General features: G+C 42.2%; 1 protein-coding gene across 1 annotated transcript in view; it reads left to right on the forward strand.

Annotated features, from left to right (window-relative positions):
* LOC114264036 (glycoprotein 3-alpha-L-fucosyltransferase A) overlaps positions 1–23,603 on the forward strand; it is a 69,237-nt gene that overhangs the window by 26,905 nt on the left and 18,729 nt on the right.

The following is a 23,603-nucleotide window of genomic DNA, read 5'->3' on the forward strand; positions in this document are numbered from 1 at the left end:
TATGCCTTAGGGCTCCCTTGTAATTATTGATCTTCATTAATATAAATAGGGGATGATATCCTAATCATTCCCTAATCTAGTATTCTCTAAATTTATCATGGTATCAGAGCCTAACCCTAAAACCTAAACCCATCTACCCATACTGTTCCTATTATCCACCGGGTGGAAGAATGAGCAAGCTTGTCAGGTTGATCCAGGAAGTAGAGACCATTTGCTGCACTACCGCTGCCAATCGTCCTCCTCGTGACAAGGTCCTGAAAAAGACAATGATCGAGAAAAAAACGTCACACTACAATTCAAATCCTGGGTAATACGACTCAAGGATAACAGGTTAACAGAAAAATTGGAAACATGGAGAACAGAATATAGAGGTATAGTAGGAGTGACATGGACTAAACCTTTCCCAGAAATGGAAGAAACAGTACCATCTACAATCTTAACTTTGTCCTGACCTGAAGAGGGCTTATAGGCAGAGAAAAGATCAGAGGATCCAGACATATGATCGGAGGCACTAGAATCAATAATCCAAGGCAAAGACTTATGAGACAGGAAAACATAAGAAAAAGAGACTAAGTTACCTGAGCGGGCAAACGACGAGGAAGATGTACTGAGAGTAGTAGAAGACCGACGATCCAGCAAGTGACGCAGAACATCCTCAAGCTCAGGAGTAGTCATGCCAGAGAGATCATTAGAAGGCTGGCCAACGGAAGCAGAAGTAGAATCAGTGTTCATATCAACGGTATTAAACTGATGAGCCCATGGATGAGAACCCCGTCCTTTAGATTGGCCTGACCAACCTCCTCTAAAACCAGACCGATCACCTTGACTCCCGAATGGAGTCCCATGAAGCTCCCAACATGTCTCATGAGTATGCCGCGGTTTTTTACAGTAATCACAGAATACAGATTCCTTGGCTGCAGACGGAGGGATGTTAGTCAGGCTAGGGCCATCTCTAGGAGTAGACAGTAATGCGGAGCGGTCAGTACAGACAAGGGACATCATAGTAGACCGGCGACTCTCCTCATTCTGTACATAGGCAAATGCCTCCTGAAGTGAAGGAAGAGTGTCCATACTCAGAACCCGATTCTGAACCGGATCATACTCCACATTGAGCCCTGCCAAAAACTTGAAGACCCTTTCCTGTGCAATAAACTTCTTGTACCCAACTGAATCAGCAGTGCAAACAGGCTTATAATCTTGCAAGTGATCAATGCGTTTCCAGCCATTGGTGAGGAAGGTGAAGTACTGAAGAATTGACTGCTCCCCCTGAACAGAGCTCTCAATAGAGCGGCGTAACTCAAATGCCTGGAAGAAATTCCCTTTGCGGGAATAGGTAGTGGCCACAGCATCCCAAACATCCTGGGCAGTCTCCATAGACAAATAGCCCTCGCCAATGTCTGGTACCATCGAATGAATAAGCCAACCCATAATCAAAGAGTTGGTAATCTCCCATTGGTCATAACCCCGGTCAGTGGTGCTGGGTGCCTGTATCCTGCCATCAACATATCCCATCTTCCCTCTGCTCTTCAAAAACTTAGTCAAACTCTGCGACCACGCTAAATAGTTCTGACTATTAAATGGAGAGGTGGTGATTTTAATATTAGGGTTAGGGTTATCAGTCATAGTAGTAGGTATAATGGAACTCTCACTCTTAGGTGTCGACACACTGGTGGAATCTACCATTGATATTGTACAACTGAACCCTCAACAAAACTAGTGCCAATCACAAACCCGGAAGGGGGTGGTGGAAGGGAAAAAACAGGTGTTAGGAAATACAAATATTTTCTTATGGAAGTTGTCATCGGAACCGTGATGAAGCAGGTGTGTCTGTCGACTGTTGTGCAGTAATATTAAAGAATTTTCTTATTGTTAGGAAATACAAATATTTATATGTGGTCATCTATACATATAGTTATATTTTCTTTTCGTCGTGTTTCAAACTCATTTGTATTTAATAACTCGAAGTTACTTGTATGTTTATTTTTCCTGCTAGATGCAGCTTGTTGTGTGTTTGCTCTTAAAGTCGTTTATATACTTATACCTTGTCGAGTACCATTCTAATTGTGTCCAAATTTGGTCTGAATCTTCTCGAGTTCAATTGTAATTTTCTGTGTTTGTGCATCTATCCATCAGTTTTTGTAAATGCTTCAGAACATTTAGACTGAAATAATAGTTTGAGCGAGTGAGAGAGGATAGAGAGAGAGAGAGAGAGAGAGAGACACTGAATTGTTTGTCTGTAATTGTGTGTATGTATTACAAAGAGAATGCACTCTCTTTATAGAGAGAATATGATGCATTGGATGCCCACCGAAAGCATAAAGAATAAAGTGCTAAAGTTATTAACAATTATAAAGCTATTAATAATTATACACTAACATCCCCCGCAAACTCAAGGAGGGAAAGCATCAACCAAGTTGAGTTTGGAAACAAGATCATTGAAGTAGCTAGGAGGATGAGCCTTTGTGAAGATATCAGCGGGTTGATCGACTGAAGCAATAGGGAGAAGATGAACAGTACCACAGGTAACATGCTGGCGAATGAAATGACAATCAATCTCAATATGTTTGGTGCGATCATGAAAAACATCATTGTGAGCAATCTGAATGGCACTCTGATTGTCACAATAGAGAGAGGTAGGACCAGAAGAAGAAACACCCATATCAGCAAGGAGCCAGCGAAGCCAGAGAAGTTCCTGAGTAGTATCAGCAAGAGCTCGGTATTCAGCTTCGGTGCTAGAGCGGGCAGTGAGGGATTGTTTTTTGCTACGCCAAGCAAGAAGAGAATCCCCTAAGAAGAAGCAGAATCCCGTGGTAGAGCGTCGATCCGTAGGATCCCCAGCCCAATCAGCATCGGAAAAGGCACGCAGTTCAAGAGAGGAGGAAGCAGAGAAGTGAAGGCCATGGAACAGAGTGCCTTTGAGGTAGTGAAGGATGCGGAGTAGAGCAGTATAGTGGGGAGTGTGAGGAGCCGACATGTACTGACTGACAATGTGAACAGCATAGGCATTGTCAGGACGAGTTACTGTGAGATAGACAAGATTGCCGACGAGCTGGCGATAAAGAGTAACATCAGAGAGAAGAGTCCCATCGAGAGGAGTGAGACGAATCTGAGGATCAACTGGAGTAGAGGTAGTTTTGCAATCAGTAAGACCAGCACGAGCCAGAAGATTGGATGCATATTTGGCATGGGACAAATAGAAACCAGTATAATCATGAGAGACTTCAAGGCCTAAGAAGTAGTTAAGAGTACCAAGGCCCTTCATCTCAAACTGTCGGTGGAGAAACTGTTTGAGGTGGAGAATACCAGCTTCATCATTACCAGTGATAATCATATCATTCACATACAGAAGAAGAAGAGTGGTACCATGAGAAGTAGTCCGTATAAAAAGAGCAGAGTCATAGGAGCTAGAGGTGAACCCGAAGTCATGAATGGTAGAACTGAACGTAGCAAACCAAGCACAAGGCGCTTGCTTGAGGCCATAGAGAGCACGCTGTAGTTTGCAAACCTGATGAGGTGGAAAAGTGGACCCAGGTGGAGGTTGCATGTAGACCTCCTCAAGAAGATGACCATTGAGGAAAGCATTTTTGACATCCATCTGAAAGAGCCCCTAGTGGCGAGCAGCAGCAACAGCAAGTAAACTGCGAACAGAGGTAAGCCGAGCAACAGGAGAGAATGTCTCCTCATAATCAATACCATATTCCTGGTTGAAACCCTTGGCAACAAGACGAGCTTTGTAGCGTTCAATAGAGCCATCAGAATGTGTTTTGATTTTGTAAACCCATTTGCAGCCAATCACAGTCTTGCCAGGAGGAAGATCAACAAGATCCCAAGTATGAGCTTTGTCCAAGGCCTGGAGTTCATCAGTCATAGCTTGCTGCCAAAGAGGATTACTACAAGCCTCACGATAGGAGGTAGGTTCATAAGTAGAGAAGGCAGCAGATCCAACAATATAATCATGAAGATGGATAGGAGGTTGAGTTACTCGACATGGTCGACCCGTAGGAGGATCGGTAGGAGGAAGAACCGGTGGAGAAGGAGGTGTGGCAATAAGAGGTAGACCTTCAGGGAGAGCAGGCTGGACGGGATTAGGAGTGAGCAATGGCATCTCGATGAAGGAGGAACCTGTATCAAAATCAGCAGAGAAAAGATCTATGGAAGGATTAGTAAACAGTACAGTAGTGGAAAGTGCGGGTAAGTGAAAGGAGGATAGCGAGGAAAACATTTGGTACTCCCAGAAAACGACATGGCGGGAGATACGAAGACGTTTAGAGAGAGGATCCCAACAGTGAAAGCCTTTATGCTCAATTCCATACCCAAGAAAGCAACAAAGACGAGAACGAGGTTCAAGCTTGGTGTGTTCATGGGATTGAAGTAGAACAAAGCAGGCAGAGCCAAAAATCCGGAGATTGGCGTAAGGAGGGGGAGTGCCATGCAGACGTTCAAAGGGAGTTTGATTATGGATGACAGGGGTAGGAGCATAGTTGATAGTGTAAACAGCAGTGAGGGCAGCTTCCCCCAAAAAGTTTTCAAGGCAGGAAGAAGAGAGAAGGAGAGCGCGAGTAGTGTCAAGAATATACCTATGTTTCCGTTCAGCGCGGCCATTTTGCTGGGACGTGCCAGCACAAGAACGATGAGGCAGTGTACCATGATGCTGAAGAAAGGAAAGGAAATCTGAATCCCGATATTCCATAGCATTGTCAGAGCGAAAAATTTTGATGGCTTTGGAGAATTGGGTGTGGACCATTTGGGCAAATTTATAATAAATGTGTTTAAGTTCAGACCTATTTTTCATGAGAAAAAGCCAAGTAAACCGGGAAAAATCATCAATAAAAACAACAAAATAGCGGGATCCCCCCATAGTAGTAGTAGGGGAGGGGCCCTAAATATCCAAATGTATAAGATCAAAAGGTGCAAGGGAAACAGAAGTACTTTTATTAAATGATAAAGCAGGTTGTTTGGCAAGTTGACAGGGTATACAATTGAAATTATCGGGAATTACATGACCCAACTGTCCACTAAAAACCAAAGACTTTAAGCGATTAATAGAAATATGCCCTAAGCGACAATGCCAAAGATGAAAGGAAGATAATGAGGAAGTAGATGTAGGAGCAGCGAACTGAGGAGAGGCGGGAACATGAAGGTGAATGAGTTCATAGAGACGTCCATGCTTACGGCCGATCCCAATAGTCTGCCCCGTCTGAGGGTCATGTACCAAACAATCAGTAGCAGAAAATGTGACAGTTAGACCAAGTTCACATAATTGACCAATGGAAATAAGGTTTAAGGTGAGAGCACGGATATGATAAACTTGAGGTATAGATAAAGAAGAGGTGGAAACAGTACCAACATGACGGATAGACATGAGGGAACCATCAACAGTATGAATGGAGGGAATATGAGGAGATGAGGAGAAGGAAGAAAAGATAGTAGAACTGGAGGTCATATGATTACAACAGGCAGAGTCAAAATACCAAGAAGAGTTCCCTGGGATTACAGACAAAGCAGTAGGAGGAGGTGTACCAGAAAGGGAGAGAAGTTGTTTGAGCATGGCCTCTACATCCGTCGGAGAAAAGCGAGGGGTAGACGGAGCAAGTGACTCAGAGAACCCCGCAGAGGCAGCAGCATCAGTGTGATGAGACTGATTCCCGGAAGCAGCAGTAGTAGTGTGATGAGACTGATTCCCGGAACGATGAAAGCTTTCCCGGGAAGAGCCACCGCGAGAGGAGTGGCTATTGGAGGATGATCGGGATGGATTGCAAAAACAATCCTGTTGCAGATGACCAGGACCAAGTTTGTTGCAGTAGCGTTAGGATCTGACGGGGCAATTGACCAAGAGATGGGTTGAAGGAAGGCCCCGATTCTGACAATAGAGGAAAGCAGTGGTCCGCTGGGTAAATAATGACCGGTACGGAGGAGTAGCAAGAACAGAGTCCACATGATGAGTTTGAAGAGTACCGAGACGAGTCTCCTCTGATAGCAACTCAGAAATTGCTTGTTCAAGAGTGGGCAATGGATGGCGATGAAGCAGAGAGGCACGTACGGGCTCAAAAGAGGAAGTAAGAGCCATGAGAAAGTGCACCAACCTTTGCTGGTTGCGATGGATAGTAAATAAAACAGCATCTTCGTGGTTATGCCAAGTTGGTTCTGAAAGAGCAAGCTGATCCCAAACAGAGTACATTTGAGAAAGGAAGTCATTAATGGACTGAGTGGATTCTTGGCGCATGCGGTGAAGTTGGTTCTGAAGTTGATATTGATGGGCAAGACCAGTAGTCTTGTATCGTTCTTTCAAAAAATCCCAGATGTCTTTTGTAGGAGTAGTTACAGAGTCAAGCTGAAAGCGACCAAACTGAAGACTGATAGAGGTAACAGAGGTATTACGAAACCAGGTAATGATTTGGTAATTCTTACTGTCCCATTCCTCAAGTCGGTCTTCATATGTAGCAGTAGGAGCAGTAGTTTCATTAGTGTCACTGTCTTTCACCGGTTTAGTCACATCCCCGGTGACAATTCACCAGAGCTTCTTTCCTTTGAGGAAGGAGGACATGGCTTGGGCCCACAGAACATAGTTTGAACCATTCAAAATAACGGAAATGGGATGGGAGGCATCATGACGATCCATAATACTAGTTGAGTAGGGTTAAAGCAATAGGAATAGACCTGTAGGAGCAAAATTAGGTAAAACAGAGTGTACCAGTGAGTCCGGAAGGTCGAAAATAGCAAGGAAAGGTATGCTGGACAGAGATGATGTCAGCAATGATGTCAGCGGCGCACGTTAGCAGAGTGCAGGGAGGAGCACGTTAGCAGGAAGGCGGTGGCGCACGGTAACGGACAGGAGTAGGTGCGGCTCACGGTAGCTGTTTTGGCGCACGCGGGTGCACACTAGTGAAGCGGCGCACGAGAGGCGTACAGTAACAAGCGCGGCGTACGGGAGAGGCAGGGCTGACGTCCGCCGTGGACGTGTGGGCGCGTGGCGAAAGTAAGCAACAACAGATGGCGCGTGCGGGTGCGTGTGAGAGTGGTGGCGGAAGTGGTGACGCGCAGGGGACAAAGGCGGCGCGTGTGGGCGCGTGGAAGGTTTTTTGAGGACGGGCTTGGTGCCGTTGGAATCGTGAGGAAATTCCGAGCGGTTTGATGTAGTGCCACTATGTATGGGACTAAACACCAAAATCGAAAATTGCCAGAAATGTAACACTGGGCTCTGATACCATGAAATAATAGTTTGAGAGAGTGAGAGAGGATAGAGAGAGAGAGAGAGAGACACTGAATTGTTTGTCTGTAATTGTGTGTATGTATTACAAAGAGAATGCACTCTCTTTATAGAGAGAATATGATGCATTGGATGCCCACCGAAAGCATAAAGAATAAAGTGCTAAAGTTATTAACAATTAAAGCTATTAACAATTATAAAGCTATTAACAATTATACACTAACATAGACTAAGTTTCTAAGGAAAGTGCAAGCCCTGAAAGTTTATTAACTGGAGAGAGGTTGTGACATTGTGATGCCTTATGATTTTGGTGGGTTCGAATTTTTGGAGTTCGTGTGTTGATGGAAAAAATGGCTTCTCGTTAATTTGCTAGTGTCACCTCAGATTCCATGAAGCACAGATACTTCTAGAGGAGAGTCGTATCTGTATGAGATACTTGTGGATACGTATATGATATTTCCTAAACGTATTCTTTATAATAATAATAATAATAATAATAATATATTTATTTATTTATAATTATGACAAGGATCAGATACTCTGGGGTATTTATCTTAACTACTATGAAATTGAGATTGACATATTTTTGGTATAATAGTAGAGTACCTTATTGTTAGGATAAATATAAGAATATACTTTGCTTACTTATAAAAGACGAAAATAGTGAGATTTATTCATAAAAACGAGAGAGACTGATAAATTTATCAATAGGACTTAATGGGTAATAAGTCTCAAAAGTCAGACCTATTGGTAGTTTACCTTTAAAATAGTACCAACTTTTTTAGAAATTTTTGAATAGACATACCCTTAATGTGGCTTACATGTGTCCTATATTTGAATCCATACTAAATAGAAAGTGAGAATTATATTAAAATATAACGATAGTAAAATCAAATTTCAATAATTAGACAATTAAGTATACTTGTTTACAACACTTTTGCATGTAGCATTTGAGTGAGAAGAGGAAAAGCACAGCGTAAACTGAGGACTGTTTTTTATTTCAATATAATCAATTTAGACTTGACATTGAAATAAATTTTTATAGGATCTACAGAATATTAAAAAGTAAATTGGTTACTAGCTTTTAAACTAATTAGTAGTTAGTATTTTGCATTAGAAAATTATAGTGGTTTTTCACCATTCTTTGAGCTTATATATAATACAATATTAAAAATTATATATATATTTACCTATCCTAGGTGAACTTGTACCATACAATTTTAGGTTTTTTTCTATTGCCATATGTGTATCATATCGTATCCATTTATGTGCTTCATAGCTCAAATTTTACAACTCTATTTAGAAGTCACTAGGAAAAGAGATAGGATTATGCTAGTTAAACTAGTTATTAGAGGGAATATAGTGAATATTATTAGCGCTTACGCCCCTCAAGTAGGGTTAGATGATCAGACTAAGAGAGATTTTTTGGAGCAAATGGATGAGATCTTACAGGAGATACTCGTAGGAGAGAACCTAGTTATAGGTGGAGATTTTAATGGCTATGTAGGCATAGATAAAGTAGGTTATGAAAGGGTGCATGGTGGATACGGTTTTGGTGACAGAAATGAGGCTGGAGAGAGAATCTTAGATTTTGCGTTGGCTTCTGACCTGGTGGTGGCCAATACTATATATAAGAAGAGGAAGGAGCATTTGATAACCTTTAAGAGTGGATTAGTTAAGAGCCAAATAGATTATTTCTTAGTGAGAAAAGTGGATTGCCTAAAATGCAATGATTGTAAGGTGATTCCTGGAGAGAGTCTGGCCTCTCAACATAGGATTTTGGTACTAGATTTTATGTTTTAGAGGGCAATACCAAGTTAGGAAGGATGGTGGGCGTCGTAGGACGAGATAGTGGGACTTAAAAGGGGATAAACTAGAAATATTTAAGAATCGAATGGATAAGGAAGGTACTTGGGACTTAGAAGGTGATGCTAACACTATGTGGAATTCGATGGCCAATTGTATGAGGAGAATCTCAAGGGAAGTGCTTGGAGAGTCGAAAGGAACGGGACCCAGCTCTAGGGAAACTTGGTGGTGGAGGGAAGAGGTCCAAGCGGTAGTTAAGGCAAAGAAAGAGTGTTTTAAAAAGTGGTAGAAGGATAGAATTGAGGAAAACCTTAAGAGCTATAGATTGGCTAATAAGGAGGTCAAGAAAGTAGTGAGAGAGACTAAGTTGAAAGTTTATGATGACCTATACACTAGACTAGATAGTAAGGAGGAAGAGAAGAGGGTATACAAACTTGCTAAGATACGGGAGAGGAAAACAAGAGATTTTAATCAAGTAAAGTGCATCAAGAGTGAGGATTCTAAGGTATTGATGAAGGATGATGAGATTAAGGAAAGATAGAAGAATTATTTTGAGAAACTGTTAAATGAGGAACATGGAAGTACGACAATAGGGGAAGAAATAATCAGTAATACGATAAACCAAGACTATAGGTTCTATCGCAGGATTAGGAACCTTGAAGTGGAGATTGCACTTAAGAAGATGAAATCAAATAAGGCTTTAGGACCTGATGATATCCCTATTGAAGCTTGGAAGTGTTTGGGTAAAAAGGGAGTTGCTTGGTTGACTAGGTTGTTTAGCAAAATTTTGTTGAATAGGAACATGCCAGATGAGTGGGGGAAGAGTATTTTAATGCCAATCTATAAGAATAAAGGTGATGTCCAGAATTGTAACAACTGTAGAGGAATTAAGATAATGTGTCATATAATGAAAGTGTGGGAGAGGGTGATGGAACGCCGATTGCGAGACATAACAGAGGTGTTAGAGAATCAATTTGAGTTTATGCCTGGTATGTCAACAATGGAAGCGATCTATCTTTTGAGGAGAGTAATAGAAAAGTATAAAGAAAAGAAAAGAGACATTCATATGGTGTTTATCGACCTTGAGAAAGCATATGACAGAGTGCCCCGAGATATAATATGGTGGGCGTTAGAGAAGAAATGGTTGACAAAAGGCTACATTGACATGATTAGGGACATGTATGAAGGGGTGGTGACCACTATTAGATCGCCAGCTGGAGAAACAAATGAATTTCTTATCACTGTAGGGTTACACCAAGGATCTACCTTAAGTCCTTATCTTTTTGCTTTAGTTATGAACGAGTTGACGATAAATATTCAGGATGACGTGCCATAGTGTATGCTTTTTGCAGACGATATTGTGTTAGTGGATGAGACTAGAGAAGGAGTTAACACAAAGTTGGAGATTTGGAGAAAAACTCTTGAATCTAAAGGATTTCGGATAAGCAGAACTAAGACAGAGTACATGGAGTGTAAATTTAGTAACAGTAACAATGAAAGCAGAGGAGAAATGAAGATTGAGAACCAAGAACTGCCGAAGAGTGAGCATTTTCGTTATTTAGGGTCGATTATCACAACAACGGGAGAGATTGATGCAGATGTGGTCCATAGGATTAAGGCGGGATGGTGTAAGTGGAGAAGTGCGTCTGGGGTATTGTGCGATAAACGAATACCCACTAGACTAAAAGGTAAGTTTTATAGAACGGCTATTAGACCAGCTATGTTGTATGGGACGGAGTGTTGGGCAACCAAGAAACAACATGTAGATAAGATGAGCGTGGCTGAGATGAGGATGCTAAGGTGGATGTGTGGTAAGACTAGACAAGACAGGATTAGGAATGAGTGTATTCGGGAATGGGTAGGAGTAGCACCGATAGAAGATAAGTTGAGAGAGAATCGTTTGAGATGGTTTGGTCATATTCAACGGAGACCAACAGAGACAGTAGTGAAGAGATGCGATGCTGTAACGGTAGATGGAAGTGTTAGGGGACGGGGTAGGCCTAGATTAACGTTGCCTAGCGTTATAAATAGAGATATGAATCTACTTAATTTGACTAATAAAATGGTCTTTGATAGGGCCGCGTGGAGAAGAAGGATTCATGTAGTCGACCCCATTTGATGCGACTTAAGGCTTGGTTTGGTTTGGTTTAATTATTTGTATAGGAGTTAATATTGGTTGTTTTTTCATGAATCTCATGAATTTTATGAAGTTCATGGAGTGTTTTTGTCAACATTCTTTAGGCAAGATATTGCCTTGGGAAGGTGTTAATTGTTGCAGTTGGCTCACTTCTTCTCTCTCTCTCTCTCTCTCTCCCCTGCTGTAATTGGATTAACAAAACATTTAATGAGAAGCAGTACATAAGATATATAATATGCCAGAATATATCTCTGTGTTCTTTGTTCCAAAGAAGTAAATATCTTAATAGTTTTTTTTCCCTCTAAAATTTCATTTGCATTATGAGAACTGATCAGAGTATCTATGGAACTAGAGCTCAAAGCTTCAATGTCATAGCACACATAACAAAGAGTAATGATTTTTTAGAAATGAAGAAGTATACCTTCTACCTGGAAATATTTAGAGATGTTGGTATGGGTGTCTCCTGAAGTATATAAATTTTTAGTAAGTTGTTTATAATTTATGATTTCCATGGGAATTCTTATCTAGAAAAATCAACTAACTCTTATCAATTGATTACATGAAATAGATAACAACATTTATTTTACTATCATTAGTCAATCATGTGTATATTTATCAATTCTAGCAGAACTTGTGTGCAATTATTTCAGTTTTCAGTAATTTTGCAGTGGAAAAAGTCAAAACTCTGAAGCACTACAAATTTAGCTTGGCTTTTGAGAATTCCAATGAGGATTACGTAACTGAATGGTCGTGTCAGACCGTTGGTGAAGACACTGTATGGTGGTGTCATAACGGTGTAGAGGACACTGTATGGTGGTGTCATAACGTTATAGAGGACACTGTATGGTGGTGTCATAACGTTGTAGAGGACACTGGATGGTTGTGGCAGACCGTTGTAGCAGATAAAGTCTGGACAGATGACGAGGTCATGTCAGACCGTTGTAAAAGCTAACCGGAATCAAATGTCGGGACAGTTTATGGTTCATGTCGGACCGTTGGAAAAGCTAACTGGAATCAAATGTCGGGACAGTTTATGGGTCATGTCGGACCGTTGTAAAAGCTAACCGGAATCCATGTCGGGACAGTTGTATGTGGTCATGCCGGACCGTTGTAAAAGCTAACCGGAATCAATGTCGGGACAGTTGTATGTGGTCATGCCGGACCGTTGTAGAATACATTGGATGATGGTATATATAGGCTGCCCAAATATATATACATGGATATATAGATATCGAGCCCTCAAAAGTCGCGCCCTCAAAAGTCGTGCCCACTGCATCAAAAGTCGTGCCCGATAGAAATCATCGAGCGGCGAGCCATCAAAAGGCGTGCCCAATCCATAAAAAGGTGTGCCGGACATTATGGCGAGGCGCGTGACTACCTTGGCTGGCGCGCCCGTTTTGTCGTCTGGCGTCAAGTGGCGCGCGAGGCGCGTATCTGCCCTGGCTATTTAAACCAAGGTTGAGGCTTGTAAGCATAACAAACCAGTTGAAACCTCTGCATTCTCTGAGAGCTTGTCTCTAAGAGCTGCAAATCTTAAAACACTCTGTAACACTCGGTTGCCCAGAAAATGGCCTCTTCTTCCCGCAGTCTGCTCACTCTCTTTCCAGACCTCAACGAGTCAACAAGAGAGATAACTGGTGCGGTGGCCCGTGAACCTCAACCAAACACCTCTGGTTTTGCTCCGTTGAACTTTCCGATGCGGTCTGTGGAGCAAAAAATGGCAATGCAAACGGATATTGAAGCCAATCAGTATACATTGAAGTCATGTGTGGAAACCATGACTGCGGTCACAAACTTGGCGCACCGGCTGCAGAGTAGGACAAATGAGGTGCAGCAGTTAAACGCCCAACTGGCTCTGCTCCAGCGCATGTATAAGGATGCGCGAGCAGAGATAAGTGTGCTAAAGGCGGAAAATAAGGAGCTGAAGCGGAAGGCCACCGTGATGTTCCGATTTGGAGGGCCGCCATATGCTGCAGTGGAGGAGCAGGGAGTAGTGATCGTGCCCAGTGGAGTGGGAAACACGGAGACAACAACGGCAAGGGCCACCCAGGACGGAGGCAAGAAGAAAAGACCGGCGGCAGAGTAGAGAAGAAAAATCCCGCCTGTGGATGAGGTTGTTGTGTGTGGGTTGTTTTTTTTTTTTTTTTTTTTTGGTGTAAAATGGTGATCGGGGTGAGCCCCGACATAAATAAAATGAGTTTGGTGTGCAGTTCGTCTTCTTCTTCTGCTGTTTTTTTTTTTTTAATAATAATAAGAATAGATTAATGGCGAAAGCATGTGCCTCGGGGGATTGGAAAGTGAAAAAATGAGAGAGAGAAAGTGGGCTACATGATGAGGAGGATGATAATAAGAATAAAACGAATAAAAAAAAATTGGTGTGGTGTAAGGTGGTGGCTTTATTTGAAAGACAAAAGGTAGTGGAGGTAAATATTAAAAGAAAAAGAAAGGAAAAGAGAGGGTTTAAAGGGAGAGAGAGAGAGAGAGAAAAAAACCGACTCAGATCTGGGTCTTGGTTTTTTTTTTTTTTTTTTTATAAGTAAAAAGTAACAATTGAAGTTCCAATAAAGTAGGACCTCTAGGAAAAGATGAAAAACAGAGACCATTGTTGAGTTCCAATCCACTCACAAAGAGAGAAATATATATATATATATATATAGATTAAAAGAAAAGAAAGGTGAGTGGGGTATTAAAAAAAGATTAAAGGTGAGTGTCCCTGTAAAGTGATTAAAAACAATGTGTTTATCTGAGAAAGTTGCTGCAGCTCTGCTTCGATGTTGTAGTGATACAAAATCAAGTACAAATACAGGACCAAGAAGAAGATCACAGACACTTTCAAGATTTGTCCCGCCTTCGACGAAGCGAGAAAGTTGCTTCGTGGTTTTGGGTTGAGTTTCGATGGTGGTTGGTTGAGCTGCGGCGACCGGAGAACCAGGTCGAAGTCGTCTCCATAAGAGAGAGATCATAGATTGGTGTCAACGATCATGTAGGAGATGCAGTGAAGCCAGAGGTGATTGGTGATGAAGAATCGATTGTTTGAGTTCGGGAATTAGGAGAGTGAACCTCTGATTCTTTGGGATCGAAGGCGACGATCGATATGAAGTGAATCATCAATTGTGGTCGGAGTAACATGCCGGAAAAAAGACAATCAGGACTGAGAAAGTGCAGGGTTTTGGGTGTGCTTCGGCGAGGTGTTGAAAAACTCCAGCGAGCAGCGAAGGCATGGTTGCCGGCCGGCTGCCCGCCGGAAAGAAAGGAATATAGGCCTAAATCTTATGGCTCTGATACCACGTAAGAATAGATGTATTATTGAATGATGTATGTTATGTTTACAATGATTTCTATATATAGAAGAAGTGGAGTAGGTGGTAGTGGTAGGTGTGTAGTAGGTGGAGTAGGTGGTGGTAGGTGTAGTAGGTGGAGTAGGTGATGGTAGTAAGTGGTAGGTTTTAGCAACTTCCAGTCTCTCGTTGCTGGTATGAAAACTAAACTTGTTCTTCATCCCAGATTTTATTCTTGATACATTATTGGCTTCAAGAATTTTGTTTTATGGGATCATTCAATTTTTTTTTTTTTTACAAGTTGAATGACATGAAACTATTCTTTACTGAATGTTTGTGGTATGGAGTGTTAGAGGTGGTCAATTGTGGACCTCTAGGGAAGATAGTGGGCACTTGAATGGCTCGAGATCACTGGAGGTGGCGGAGGAGAAGACCAAGGCAGCCTTAGAGATAGAAAGAGTGGTAGTGAGAGACCTTGAACACTTAGTTGTGGGGTAATTATGCACAAGCTATGTAAGTGTTGCCTTGTGATGCTGTAGATGCATGCATGATACCATTATATAGATTCTGTTAGAATATAATATGTAAAATGTTGCTTTAATAATTAGGTTAGTATAATAATTAGTATGCTTTAATAATGTACCTTTAATAATGTTGTTTGGTTTGTGCTTCTACTTTCGGTTTGTAATTGTTCTCCCTCTCCTCTATAAAGGAGAGAGCTCAACACACCATAACATATATCAATCAATAAAACATACAATTTATTCTCTCTCTATCAATTTATTTTACATCTCTCTATCAATTTATCTTACATGGTATCAGAGCAATAGGTTAAGCTCTTGGTGCTCTTCGACTTCTGGCGGGCGGCAACGTTGCCGTAGCAGCCCGCCAGACCTCTACACATACCTTCACTCCGCTGCCACAAATTCCATAACTGAATTGAACTCTTGTCTCTCTTCTTGGCTTGACTTTCAACCCAGATTACCAAGGGTAAAGAATTGGCCTCTGGGTTGCCTCTTTTTGCAGGGACCGGTGCAGCATCAGTAACTTCGGTAGTTTCTTCTTTTGTCTCCTCAACAAGAAGTTCTGCCTTCACCTCTGGAGCCTCTTCAGCAGCAACTTCAGGTTCCTCAACAACTTCCTTAATCTTGGCTTCAACTGCCGGGGCTTCAGCTTCCGGGGCAGCTACTGGCTCCTCTGTTGTTGCTGCCACCTCAGTTGGTTCTTCAGTCACTAGCTCTGGGGCAGGTGGTGCTGCCACTGCCTCTTCTGGCTGGGTCTTGCTCAACTCAGTTGTTTCAATTTCTGGCAATGCTGTTGCTGCCAGTGTAACCTCAACAGTGGCCCTTGGAAATGCAAATGAAAGCACAGAGAGAGAGAGAGAGAATCTGAAAGCAAGAATGGAAGAGTACAGGCTGTCAGCCGAATAGCTATTTCTTTAATCAAAACCAAAACATATACACACAGAGGACGGCTCTCCCTCTCTCTGGTCTCTCTCAGCTGGTATAGTTGCTCATCATCTGCCTCTCTCTCTCATAACAAGTCTTTAGACTCTTCTTCATTTGCAAAGCTTTCTGAAGAAGAGCAAATATACTAGAAACCATGCTGCTGGAAAAGGGTGTGCGCCTTGGCAATTTGATCTGATCTTCCAGTTTTGCTTCTTTATCACAGATTGGAGCTTACTATACATCTCGGGCTGCATCTCCCCTCCAAGAAGCCTGTAAACCTTCTTCTTACAGTGATGATGAGTCCACGAATAGCCCCACTCCAAATCACATTGACCATTACCCATAAAATACCACCATTCCACAATTTTGAAGTGAATAGTGCTGGTGGGCCCTACCACTAGCAAAAGCAATTTATAATAAATACCAACAGCTCACTCCTCAAAAGAAATTTCTAAAAATTTCTCTTTCTCACTTTACTTTTTCCCACCCACCAAAACCTAATCATCCTGCTGGCCATGTATCTTCTTCTTCTCCCACCAAAATAATATCTTTCACATACCCACCATGCCCCCTTTTTTATTTTTAAAACCCATCTTCTCCACTGTCCCATATATATATATATATATATATATATCTTTTTTTTTATTATAATATATTACCTAAAGCTCCCACCATGTCCACTTTTGCACAGTCAATCTTTACCTTTTGCACCTCACCCACGTTGCTCCACTTTCTTTATTTTATTTTATTTTATTTATTTATTTATTATTATTTTTTTTATTATTAAAAAAAAAAAAAAAAAAAAACCAATTTCATTATTCTTTCTCTTAGTTAGTGAGCATCATCCCTCCATGATATCCATTTTATTATTATTATTCTTATTATTATTATTACTCCGGGTTCCATCCTTCTCATCAACTATCTTTTATTTTCTATCTATATCTATATATTTGTACATTCCAACCACTTCTAATTTTTATCAATTTTCTTTTATTTTCATTCCAAAAAAAAAAAAAAAGCACTGCACACTAAACTCATTTTATTCCATGTCGGGGCTCACCCTGATCACCATTTTCCACCAAAAAAAAAAAACAAAACAAAACAAAAACAAAAACAAATACACAAACAACCTCATCCACAGGCGGGATTTTTCTTCTCTACTCTGCCGCTGGTCTCTTCTTCTTGCCTCCGTCCTGCGCGGCCCTTGACGGTGTTGCCTCCGTGTTTCCCACGCCACCGAGCACGTTCACTCCCCGCTGCTCCTCCACTACAGCATATGGCGGATCTCCAAATCGGAACATCACGGTGGCCTTCCGCTTCAGCTCCTTGTTTTCCGCTTTTAGCACACATATCTCTGCTCGCGCATCCTTATACATGCGTTGGAGCAGAGCCAGTTGGGCGTTTAACTGCTGCACCTCATTTGTCCTACTCTGCAGCCGGTGCGACAGGTTTGTGACCGCCGTCATGGTCTCCACACATGACTTCAAAGTATACTGATTGGCCTCAATATCAGTTTGCACCGCCATTTTTTGCTCCACCGACCGCATCAGAAAGTTCAACGGAGCAAAACTAGAGGCGCTTGGTTGAGGTTCACTGGCCACCGCACCAGTTCTCTCTCTTGTTGACTCGTTGAGGTCGGGAAAGAGAGTGAGCAGACCACGGGACGAAGAGGCCATATTCTGGGTAGCTGAACGGGAAGATGAGGCCATGTTATGGGTTGCTGAGTGTTTCAGAGAAGGGTTACAGAGTGTTTACAGAGTGTTTCAAGATTTGCAGCTCTTAGCGACAAGCTCTCAGAGAACGAAGAGGTTTCAACTGGTTTGTTATGCTTCCAAGCCTCAGCCTCCGCTTCGGTTTATAAAGACCATGATGAAGAGGCAGACACGCGCATCATGCGCCGCTCGGCGCTAGACGACAACATAGGCGCGCCTTTTGATGGCACGCCTTTTGATGGCACGCCTTTTTATGGATTGGGCACGCCTTTTGATGGCATGCCTTTTGACAGATTGGGCACACCTTTTGAGGGTGCGACTTTTTAAGGGTCCGACAAGACTCTGTAAACTGTCCCGACATTGATTCCGGTTAGCTCCTTCATGGGTCCGACAAGACTCTGTAAACTGTCCCGACATTGATTCCGGTTAGCTCCTTCATGGGTCCGACAAGACTCTGTAAACTGTCCCGACATTGATTCCGGTTAGCTTTTACATGGGTCCGGCAAGACTCCGTAAACTGTCCCGACATTGATTCCGGTTAACTTTTACATGGGTCCGGCAAGACTCCATAACCTGTCCCGACATTAATTCCAGTTAGCTGCTACAACGGTCCGACACGACTATACAGTGTCTTCTACAACGGTCTGACACGACCATACAGTGTCTCATATCCTATTTTTATTTTATTTTATTTTTTTCTATTTTGTTACTCTCTCCAAACTCAAGTTGGTTGGTTCCTATCCTCCTTGAGTTTGAGGGGGGCTGTTAGAATATAATATGTAAAATGTTGCTTTAATAATTAGGTTAGTATAATAATTAGTATGCTTTAATAATGTACCTTTAATAATGTTGTTTGGTTTGTGCTTCTACTTTCGGTTTGTAATTGTTCTCCCTCTCCTCTATAAAGGAGAGAGCTCAACACACCATAACATATATCAATCAATAAAACATACAATTTATTCTCTCTCTATCAATTTATTTTACATCTCTCTATCAATTTATCTTACAGATTCCATGTGTATTGAAGCCCAAGCTACCCGAGGATACATGGCAAGTTTTGTTTAGTCGGACAAGTTGGTGATATCAACCCTACTGTTGCATCCTATGTTTAGAACTTGGGAATGCTATATCATAGGAGTTGTAGGGGCAGATATGCTATTCGGCAGGAGTGAGTGTGAGGTAACCGTCCAAGGGTGAGTGTAGGGTCAACATCCTCTCTCTCGAAGATTAGTCAAGGTGGACCTTTCTTCCTAGGGAGACAACTAGGCAACCTTGACGAACTTGTGGTCCTAGCCTCCAATCTACAGTCCTCTAATGATTCTGAGCGGTGGATGCTTAATCCCTACTCCTAACCTAGGCAGCCGAATGATTGTTGTAACAATTGTAAGTGATCCTTACTTGGGAAGTGAAATGAGTACATAGGGGAGACATAGGCGAGCCAAGGGCCAGGCTATGCTACAGTTGAGCAGGGGTGACTTGTAGTGAGATGGTCATTCTCGAGTGTTTCCTGTGAGAATGAGATATGAAGGAGCATGGTGGGCCATGGTGCCATTGAGCAGTCTATGGTTGAGCAGGCATGCTTGACTCTGCTGTGTATGCCTCAAGCCACGTCATGCTCTTCATAGTTTGACTAATTCACTTTGGAGTTCTTGCTTGCTAGGGCGGCAGCTACCCTAGTGAGTTGATTATCCATACTTGATGGTATGTATATGCCCTTAGCTGGACCAGGTGGTGATATCAGCTCTACTGCTGCATCGGGAGGAGTATCATGGTATGTAGCAGGTGTTTGTGTAAGGTTAATGTCCTCTCTCTCTAAGACTAGTCAATGTGGAGCTCTCTTCCCAGGGAGAGAACTAGACAACCTTGATGAACTCGTGGTCCTAGCCTCCAATCTACAGTCTTCTAATGATCTTGAGCAGTATGCCTAAGCCCTGCTCCAAGCGTAGGCAGCCAAGTGATGGCTGTAATAGTTGCAAGTGATCCTCACTTGGGGAGTGAAATGAGCATAGAAGGGAGACATAGATGAGCCAAGGGCTAGGCTATGCTGCAACTGAGCGAGGTTGACTTGTAGCAAGATGTCACTCTTAAGAGTTCCTTACGAGAATGAAGTATGAAGGACCATGGAGAGTGAAGGCTTTAGGTGAGCCATGGTGTTGTTGAGCGGGTGAGCTTGGCTCTGCTGTGTTTGCCACGAGCCACATCGAGTTCTTCATACTTTCATTCATTCACTTTGGAGCTCTTGCTTGTTCGGGCAGTAGCTGAGCTAGTGAGTTGTGTATCCATATTTGGTGGTGTGTATGCCCCGCTTAAGCTAGGGATATAACCCCAATTAGTCTTGTGAGGACGTTATGGTACCTCAGAGGTCTGCCACATGAGGGTATGGTGTTAATGACGTGGCGCCCATAGGGCTCGCCATGTGCCAGGCATGGTATAAGTACTCAGAGTGTTTAATTTCAACTCAATTCAATTTGCCCCGATTTCAGAAAACTAAGCCTTAATTTAATTTAATTTTTTTTTCGCTTGTTCCTAAATTGACTCCGAAGTAGTGAGTTAAAAGATTAGATTGACCTCAATTGGTACCCCAAAAATCCTATTTTCACATGCTTTTTCATTAATTCGATGGGGTCACATGAAAAATTCTTGTTAAAATTAGTGAACACATTATGTATATCTACTTCATTAATTTAAATTTGATGGGATCAGCCTCCATATGGTTATACCTAACCCCGCTCTTGCCTAGATGCCAACTCTGAATCCTAGAACTCACCACTCTTTGAAACTGTAAATGCAAAACCAGTCTGGAAAGTTGCTCAAAACTAGTTGGTGAAACTGGTGTTGCTGCTGCTTGAGCTGGCAAGTATTGCTAATCCGTGGAATAAGTCTGAGAAAATCAATTATTACTTTGTGGCAGGAATAACAATCCTGTTAAAAAAGAAAAAAGAAAAAAGGAACATATGCTTTTCACCTTGAACTAGTTGGGGTGATTGGAGTTATTTAACCACATCTGTCAGACCAAAATTTTTTTTAAAAAAAAAAAAAAAAATGTAGCTGAAGTAATTCCAAAAGATTACTTTATATGTTATGATTGGGATTTGTGAATACTTTTTGATACATGAATTATGCAATAATTAGTTCAGATGCATTATGGGAAATTTTTATTTTCAGGATTACTTAAAAAATTCTTCAATATGTTTAATAATGCTGATAATTGGAAATTTTGTCAAAAATCTTTAGGTTCTGTTCCTGTGGTTGTTGGTGCACCAAATATCCAATATTTTGCTTCTTCACCCAGTTCATTTCTACATATTAGGGAGCTGGAAGATGCCAACTCAGTTGCCAAGACCATGGAATACCTTGCTAAAAACCCCGATGCATACAATCAATCAGTAAGGTAAATATCAATTTATGACTGTTCGCCACACTTTTGATTGAAATATAATATAGGGCAAATTACACTAATAGTCCTTATACTTTGGCTGTTGTATCATTTTAGTCCTTGTAATGTCAATTAGCTCAATTTTGCACTAAATTTTTTATTTTGTCTCAATTTGATCCAATAGATTACAACAGTAAAGCTTTTTTTTAATGAAAAATGTGCCCATGAGCAACATGTGACATATTTATATGGGTAAGATTGTAAATTTGAACAACTTAGTGAGTTAATTTCAACCAATTTAGTGATCATTTTCTATCAAAAACCCTGATGGCGTTATCAATTGGACTAAATTGATACAAAATCTAAAACTAAGGGTCAAAATTGAGTTAATTGAAAGTGTAATGACCAAAATAATCAAAATGACACAAGGAGCAAAATGAAGGGATTATCAGTATAATTTGCCCTATAATATAAGAAGCTAAATGCCTTGATGATGTAGGACAATATTTTAGAAGTTTCTATATTTTTATTTTAAAATTTTTTTGATATAGTATTTGCTTAGGATTCTTGTAATTTAGTATGGAATATCCTAGATTTATTAGGTTTCTTAATTTGATTGATTTATGTTTCCAAATTTTTAGATTGGTTGGTGAGAGGGTAATTTTTGGGAAAGAATTGGGCCGAGCTGTGAGTTGGGCCCTGCGGCCCAAAGTGTGAAGGAATCGGTAAGAAGCCGTAGTGATATTTCGGCACAGTAGAGGCATAGATACTCCGGTCCAGGAGAAGTGTAGTTATTCCGGCCCAGGAGAGGTGTGGTTACTCCGATTCAAGAATGTGTAAAGCAACTCCGGTCCGGTGGCAATTTGAAGTAAGTCCGGCCTTACATTTAGTCCGGTCGTGTCATAATTTGGTTAGGTCGGTCAGAACTTGCTACTTGGAAGTTTGATCTAAACACACCATGGTTGAACAGGGGAAAGCCGAGATAAGGAGTTGGAGGAGAAGACCGAGCTAAGGACAGTTCGGCCTTCTCTGTGGCTCTGCATAGCCAAGCTTATTTCGGTCATATAGTAGTTCGGCCAAAGTGGAAACCATCCCACTTGGTTTAAGCAGTGGGGGAGGGTGTAAAAGGATAAGCATTATCCTTAGGAGTATGAATCCTAGGAGGACTCTGCATGGAGAAATAAAAGTCCTACTAGGATTATGCCACTCGAAACCTATAAAAGCTCACAAGCACCACCTTAGAGGAGGTAATTGAACACAATTCTTTCTGAGAACATAAAACTTTGTCTATTTGTCAAGCTTACTGACTTAGGCATCGGAGAGGTTTCCGGCACACACCCGCCGGCTAGCTCACGTTTGTGTTTTCAGGTAATAAAGCGACGTCGTACGGAGGAGCGTGGACTTGGTCAACAGGATTATACGAGGAGAATTATTTCCTCCCCGTACAATTGGCGCCGTCTGTGGGAAGAAACAGACAAGAACAAAAACCTCTTGACTAAGCTTCTCCTTTTCTCAATCAATGGCACACATTGAAGAACTACCGCAGTCCGCCGTCGACGGGCTAACTCCAGACGGGGGCGCAAGGCGAGAAGGATTACCCTCTGTCCCTCCTATGGCAGATCTGGAGCCCCAACAACATAACTCCAGGAGGAGTGGCAGGGGAAGGCGGAATAACAGCCCTCGTCACTCTCAAAGTCCTGACAGGCAAAAGAGGAGGATTGATCCTTAAGCCCTGGAAGATCGCGTGAAGGAGCAAGATGAACTAATTCGGAAGATGGCGGCGGACATGGAGGCTTTGAAACGCCAGATGAAGACTAAAGATGTGGCGACAGGAGAGGGGCGCAAGCACAAGACGCCCCCTCGCCACTCAGAGAATCGTAGTAGGAATACTACACCCTCCCACAGAGAGAGCAGAAGCCTCAGGACAGGCGACACTCATTCCTTATCCTCCAGAACTCGTCACTCCAGGTCTGAGAGGACGAGATCCGAAAGATCATACACTGAAGGAAGCACGTATTGGCCTTCGCACTCACACCAAACCAGATCTAGACAGACAGAGCTGCCCAGGTCATCCGACTTACGAACCGTGCTCGAAGAAAAAGCACGATGCAAGGAGGATGCCAGGGCACGCGATCCACACAGAGTCTCTGCCTTACAACGGTTGGCTCCTCGGACGCATGGAAGCGTCGAGGTTGGAATGCCAATACCGCGCCCAGCATATGAACCAACGGACAAAGCCTTAGCAAGACTACAGACTTCACCGTTTGTTCCCGCAATTGAAAACGCATCCCTACCATCAGGCTTCCTTCAGCCAAAATTCACTACATATGAAGGGAAGACGGACCCATATTCACACTTGAGCCACTTTCGCCAAGTCATGGCTGTGTACAGGCGAAACGAGGCCTTAATGTGTATACTCTTCCCGTCAAGCCTTGGCGACCTAGGCTTGACTTGGTTCGAAAAGCTCCCAGAGGGCAGCATAGCCTCCTGGGCCCAATTGGCAGAAGCGTTCGTAACAAGGTTTCGAACAAACACTAAAACGCCGGTGGAAATAGACCAGTTGCTCTCCATCGACATCGGTGAAAAAGAGACCCTCAGATCTTACAACAGTCGCTACTGGGAGACATTCAACCAGATTG

This window comes from Camellia sinensis, chromosome 3 (assembly GCF_055761805.1).
Source record: "Camellia sinensis isolate YWXY chromosome 3, ASM5576180v1, whole genome shotgun sequence".
NCBI lineage: Eukaryota > Viridiplantae > Streptophyta > Magnoliopsida > Ericales > Theaceae > Camellia > Camellia sinensis.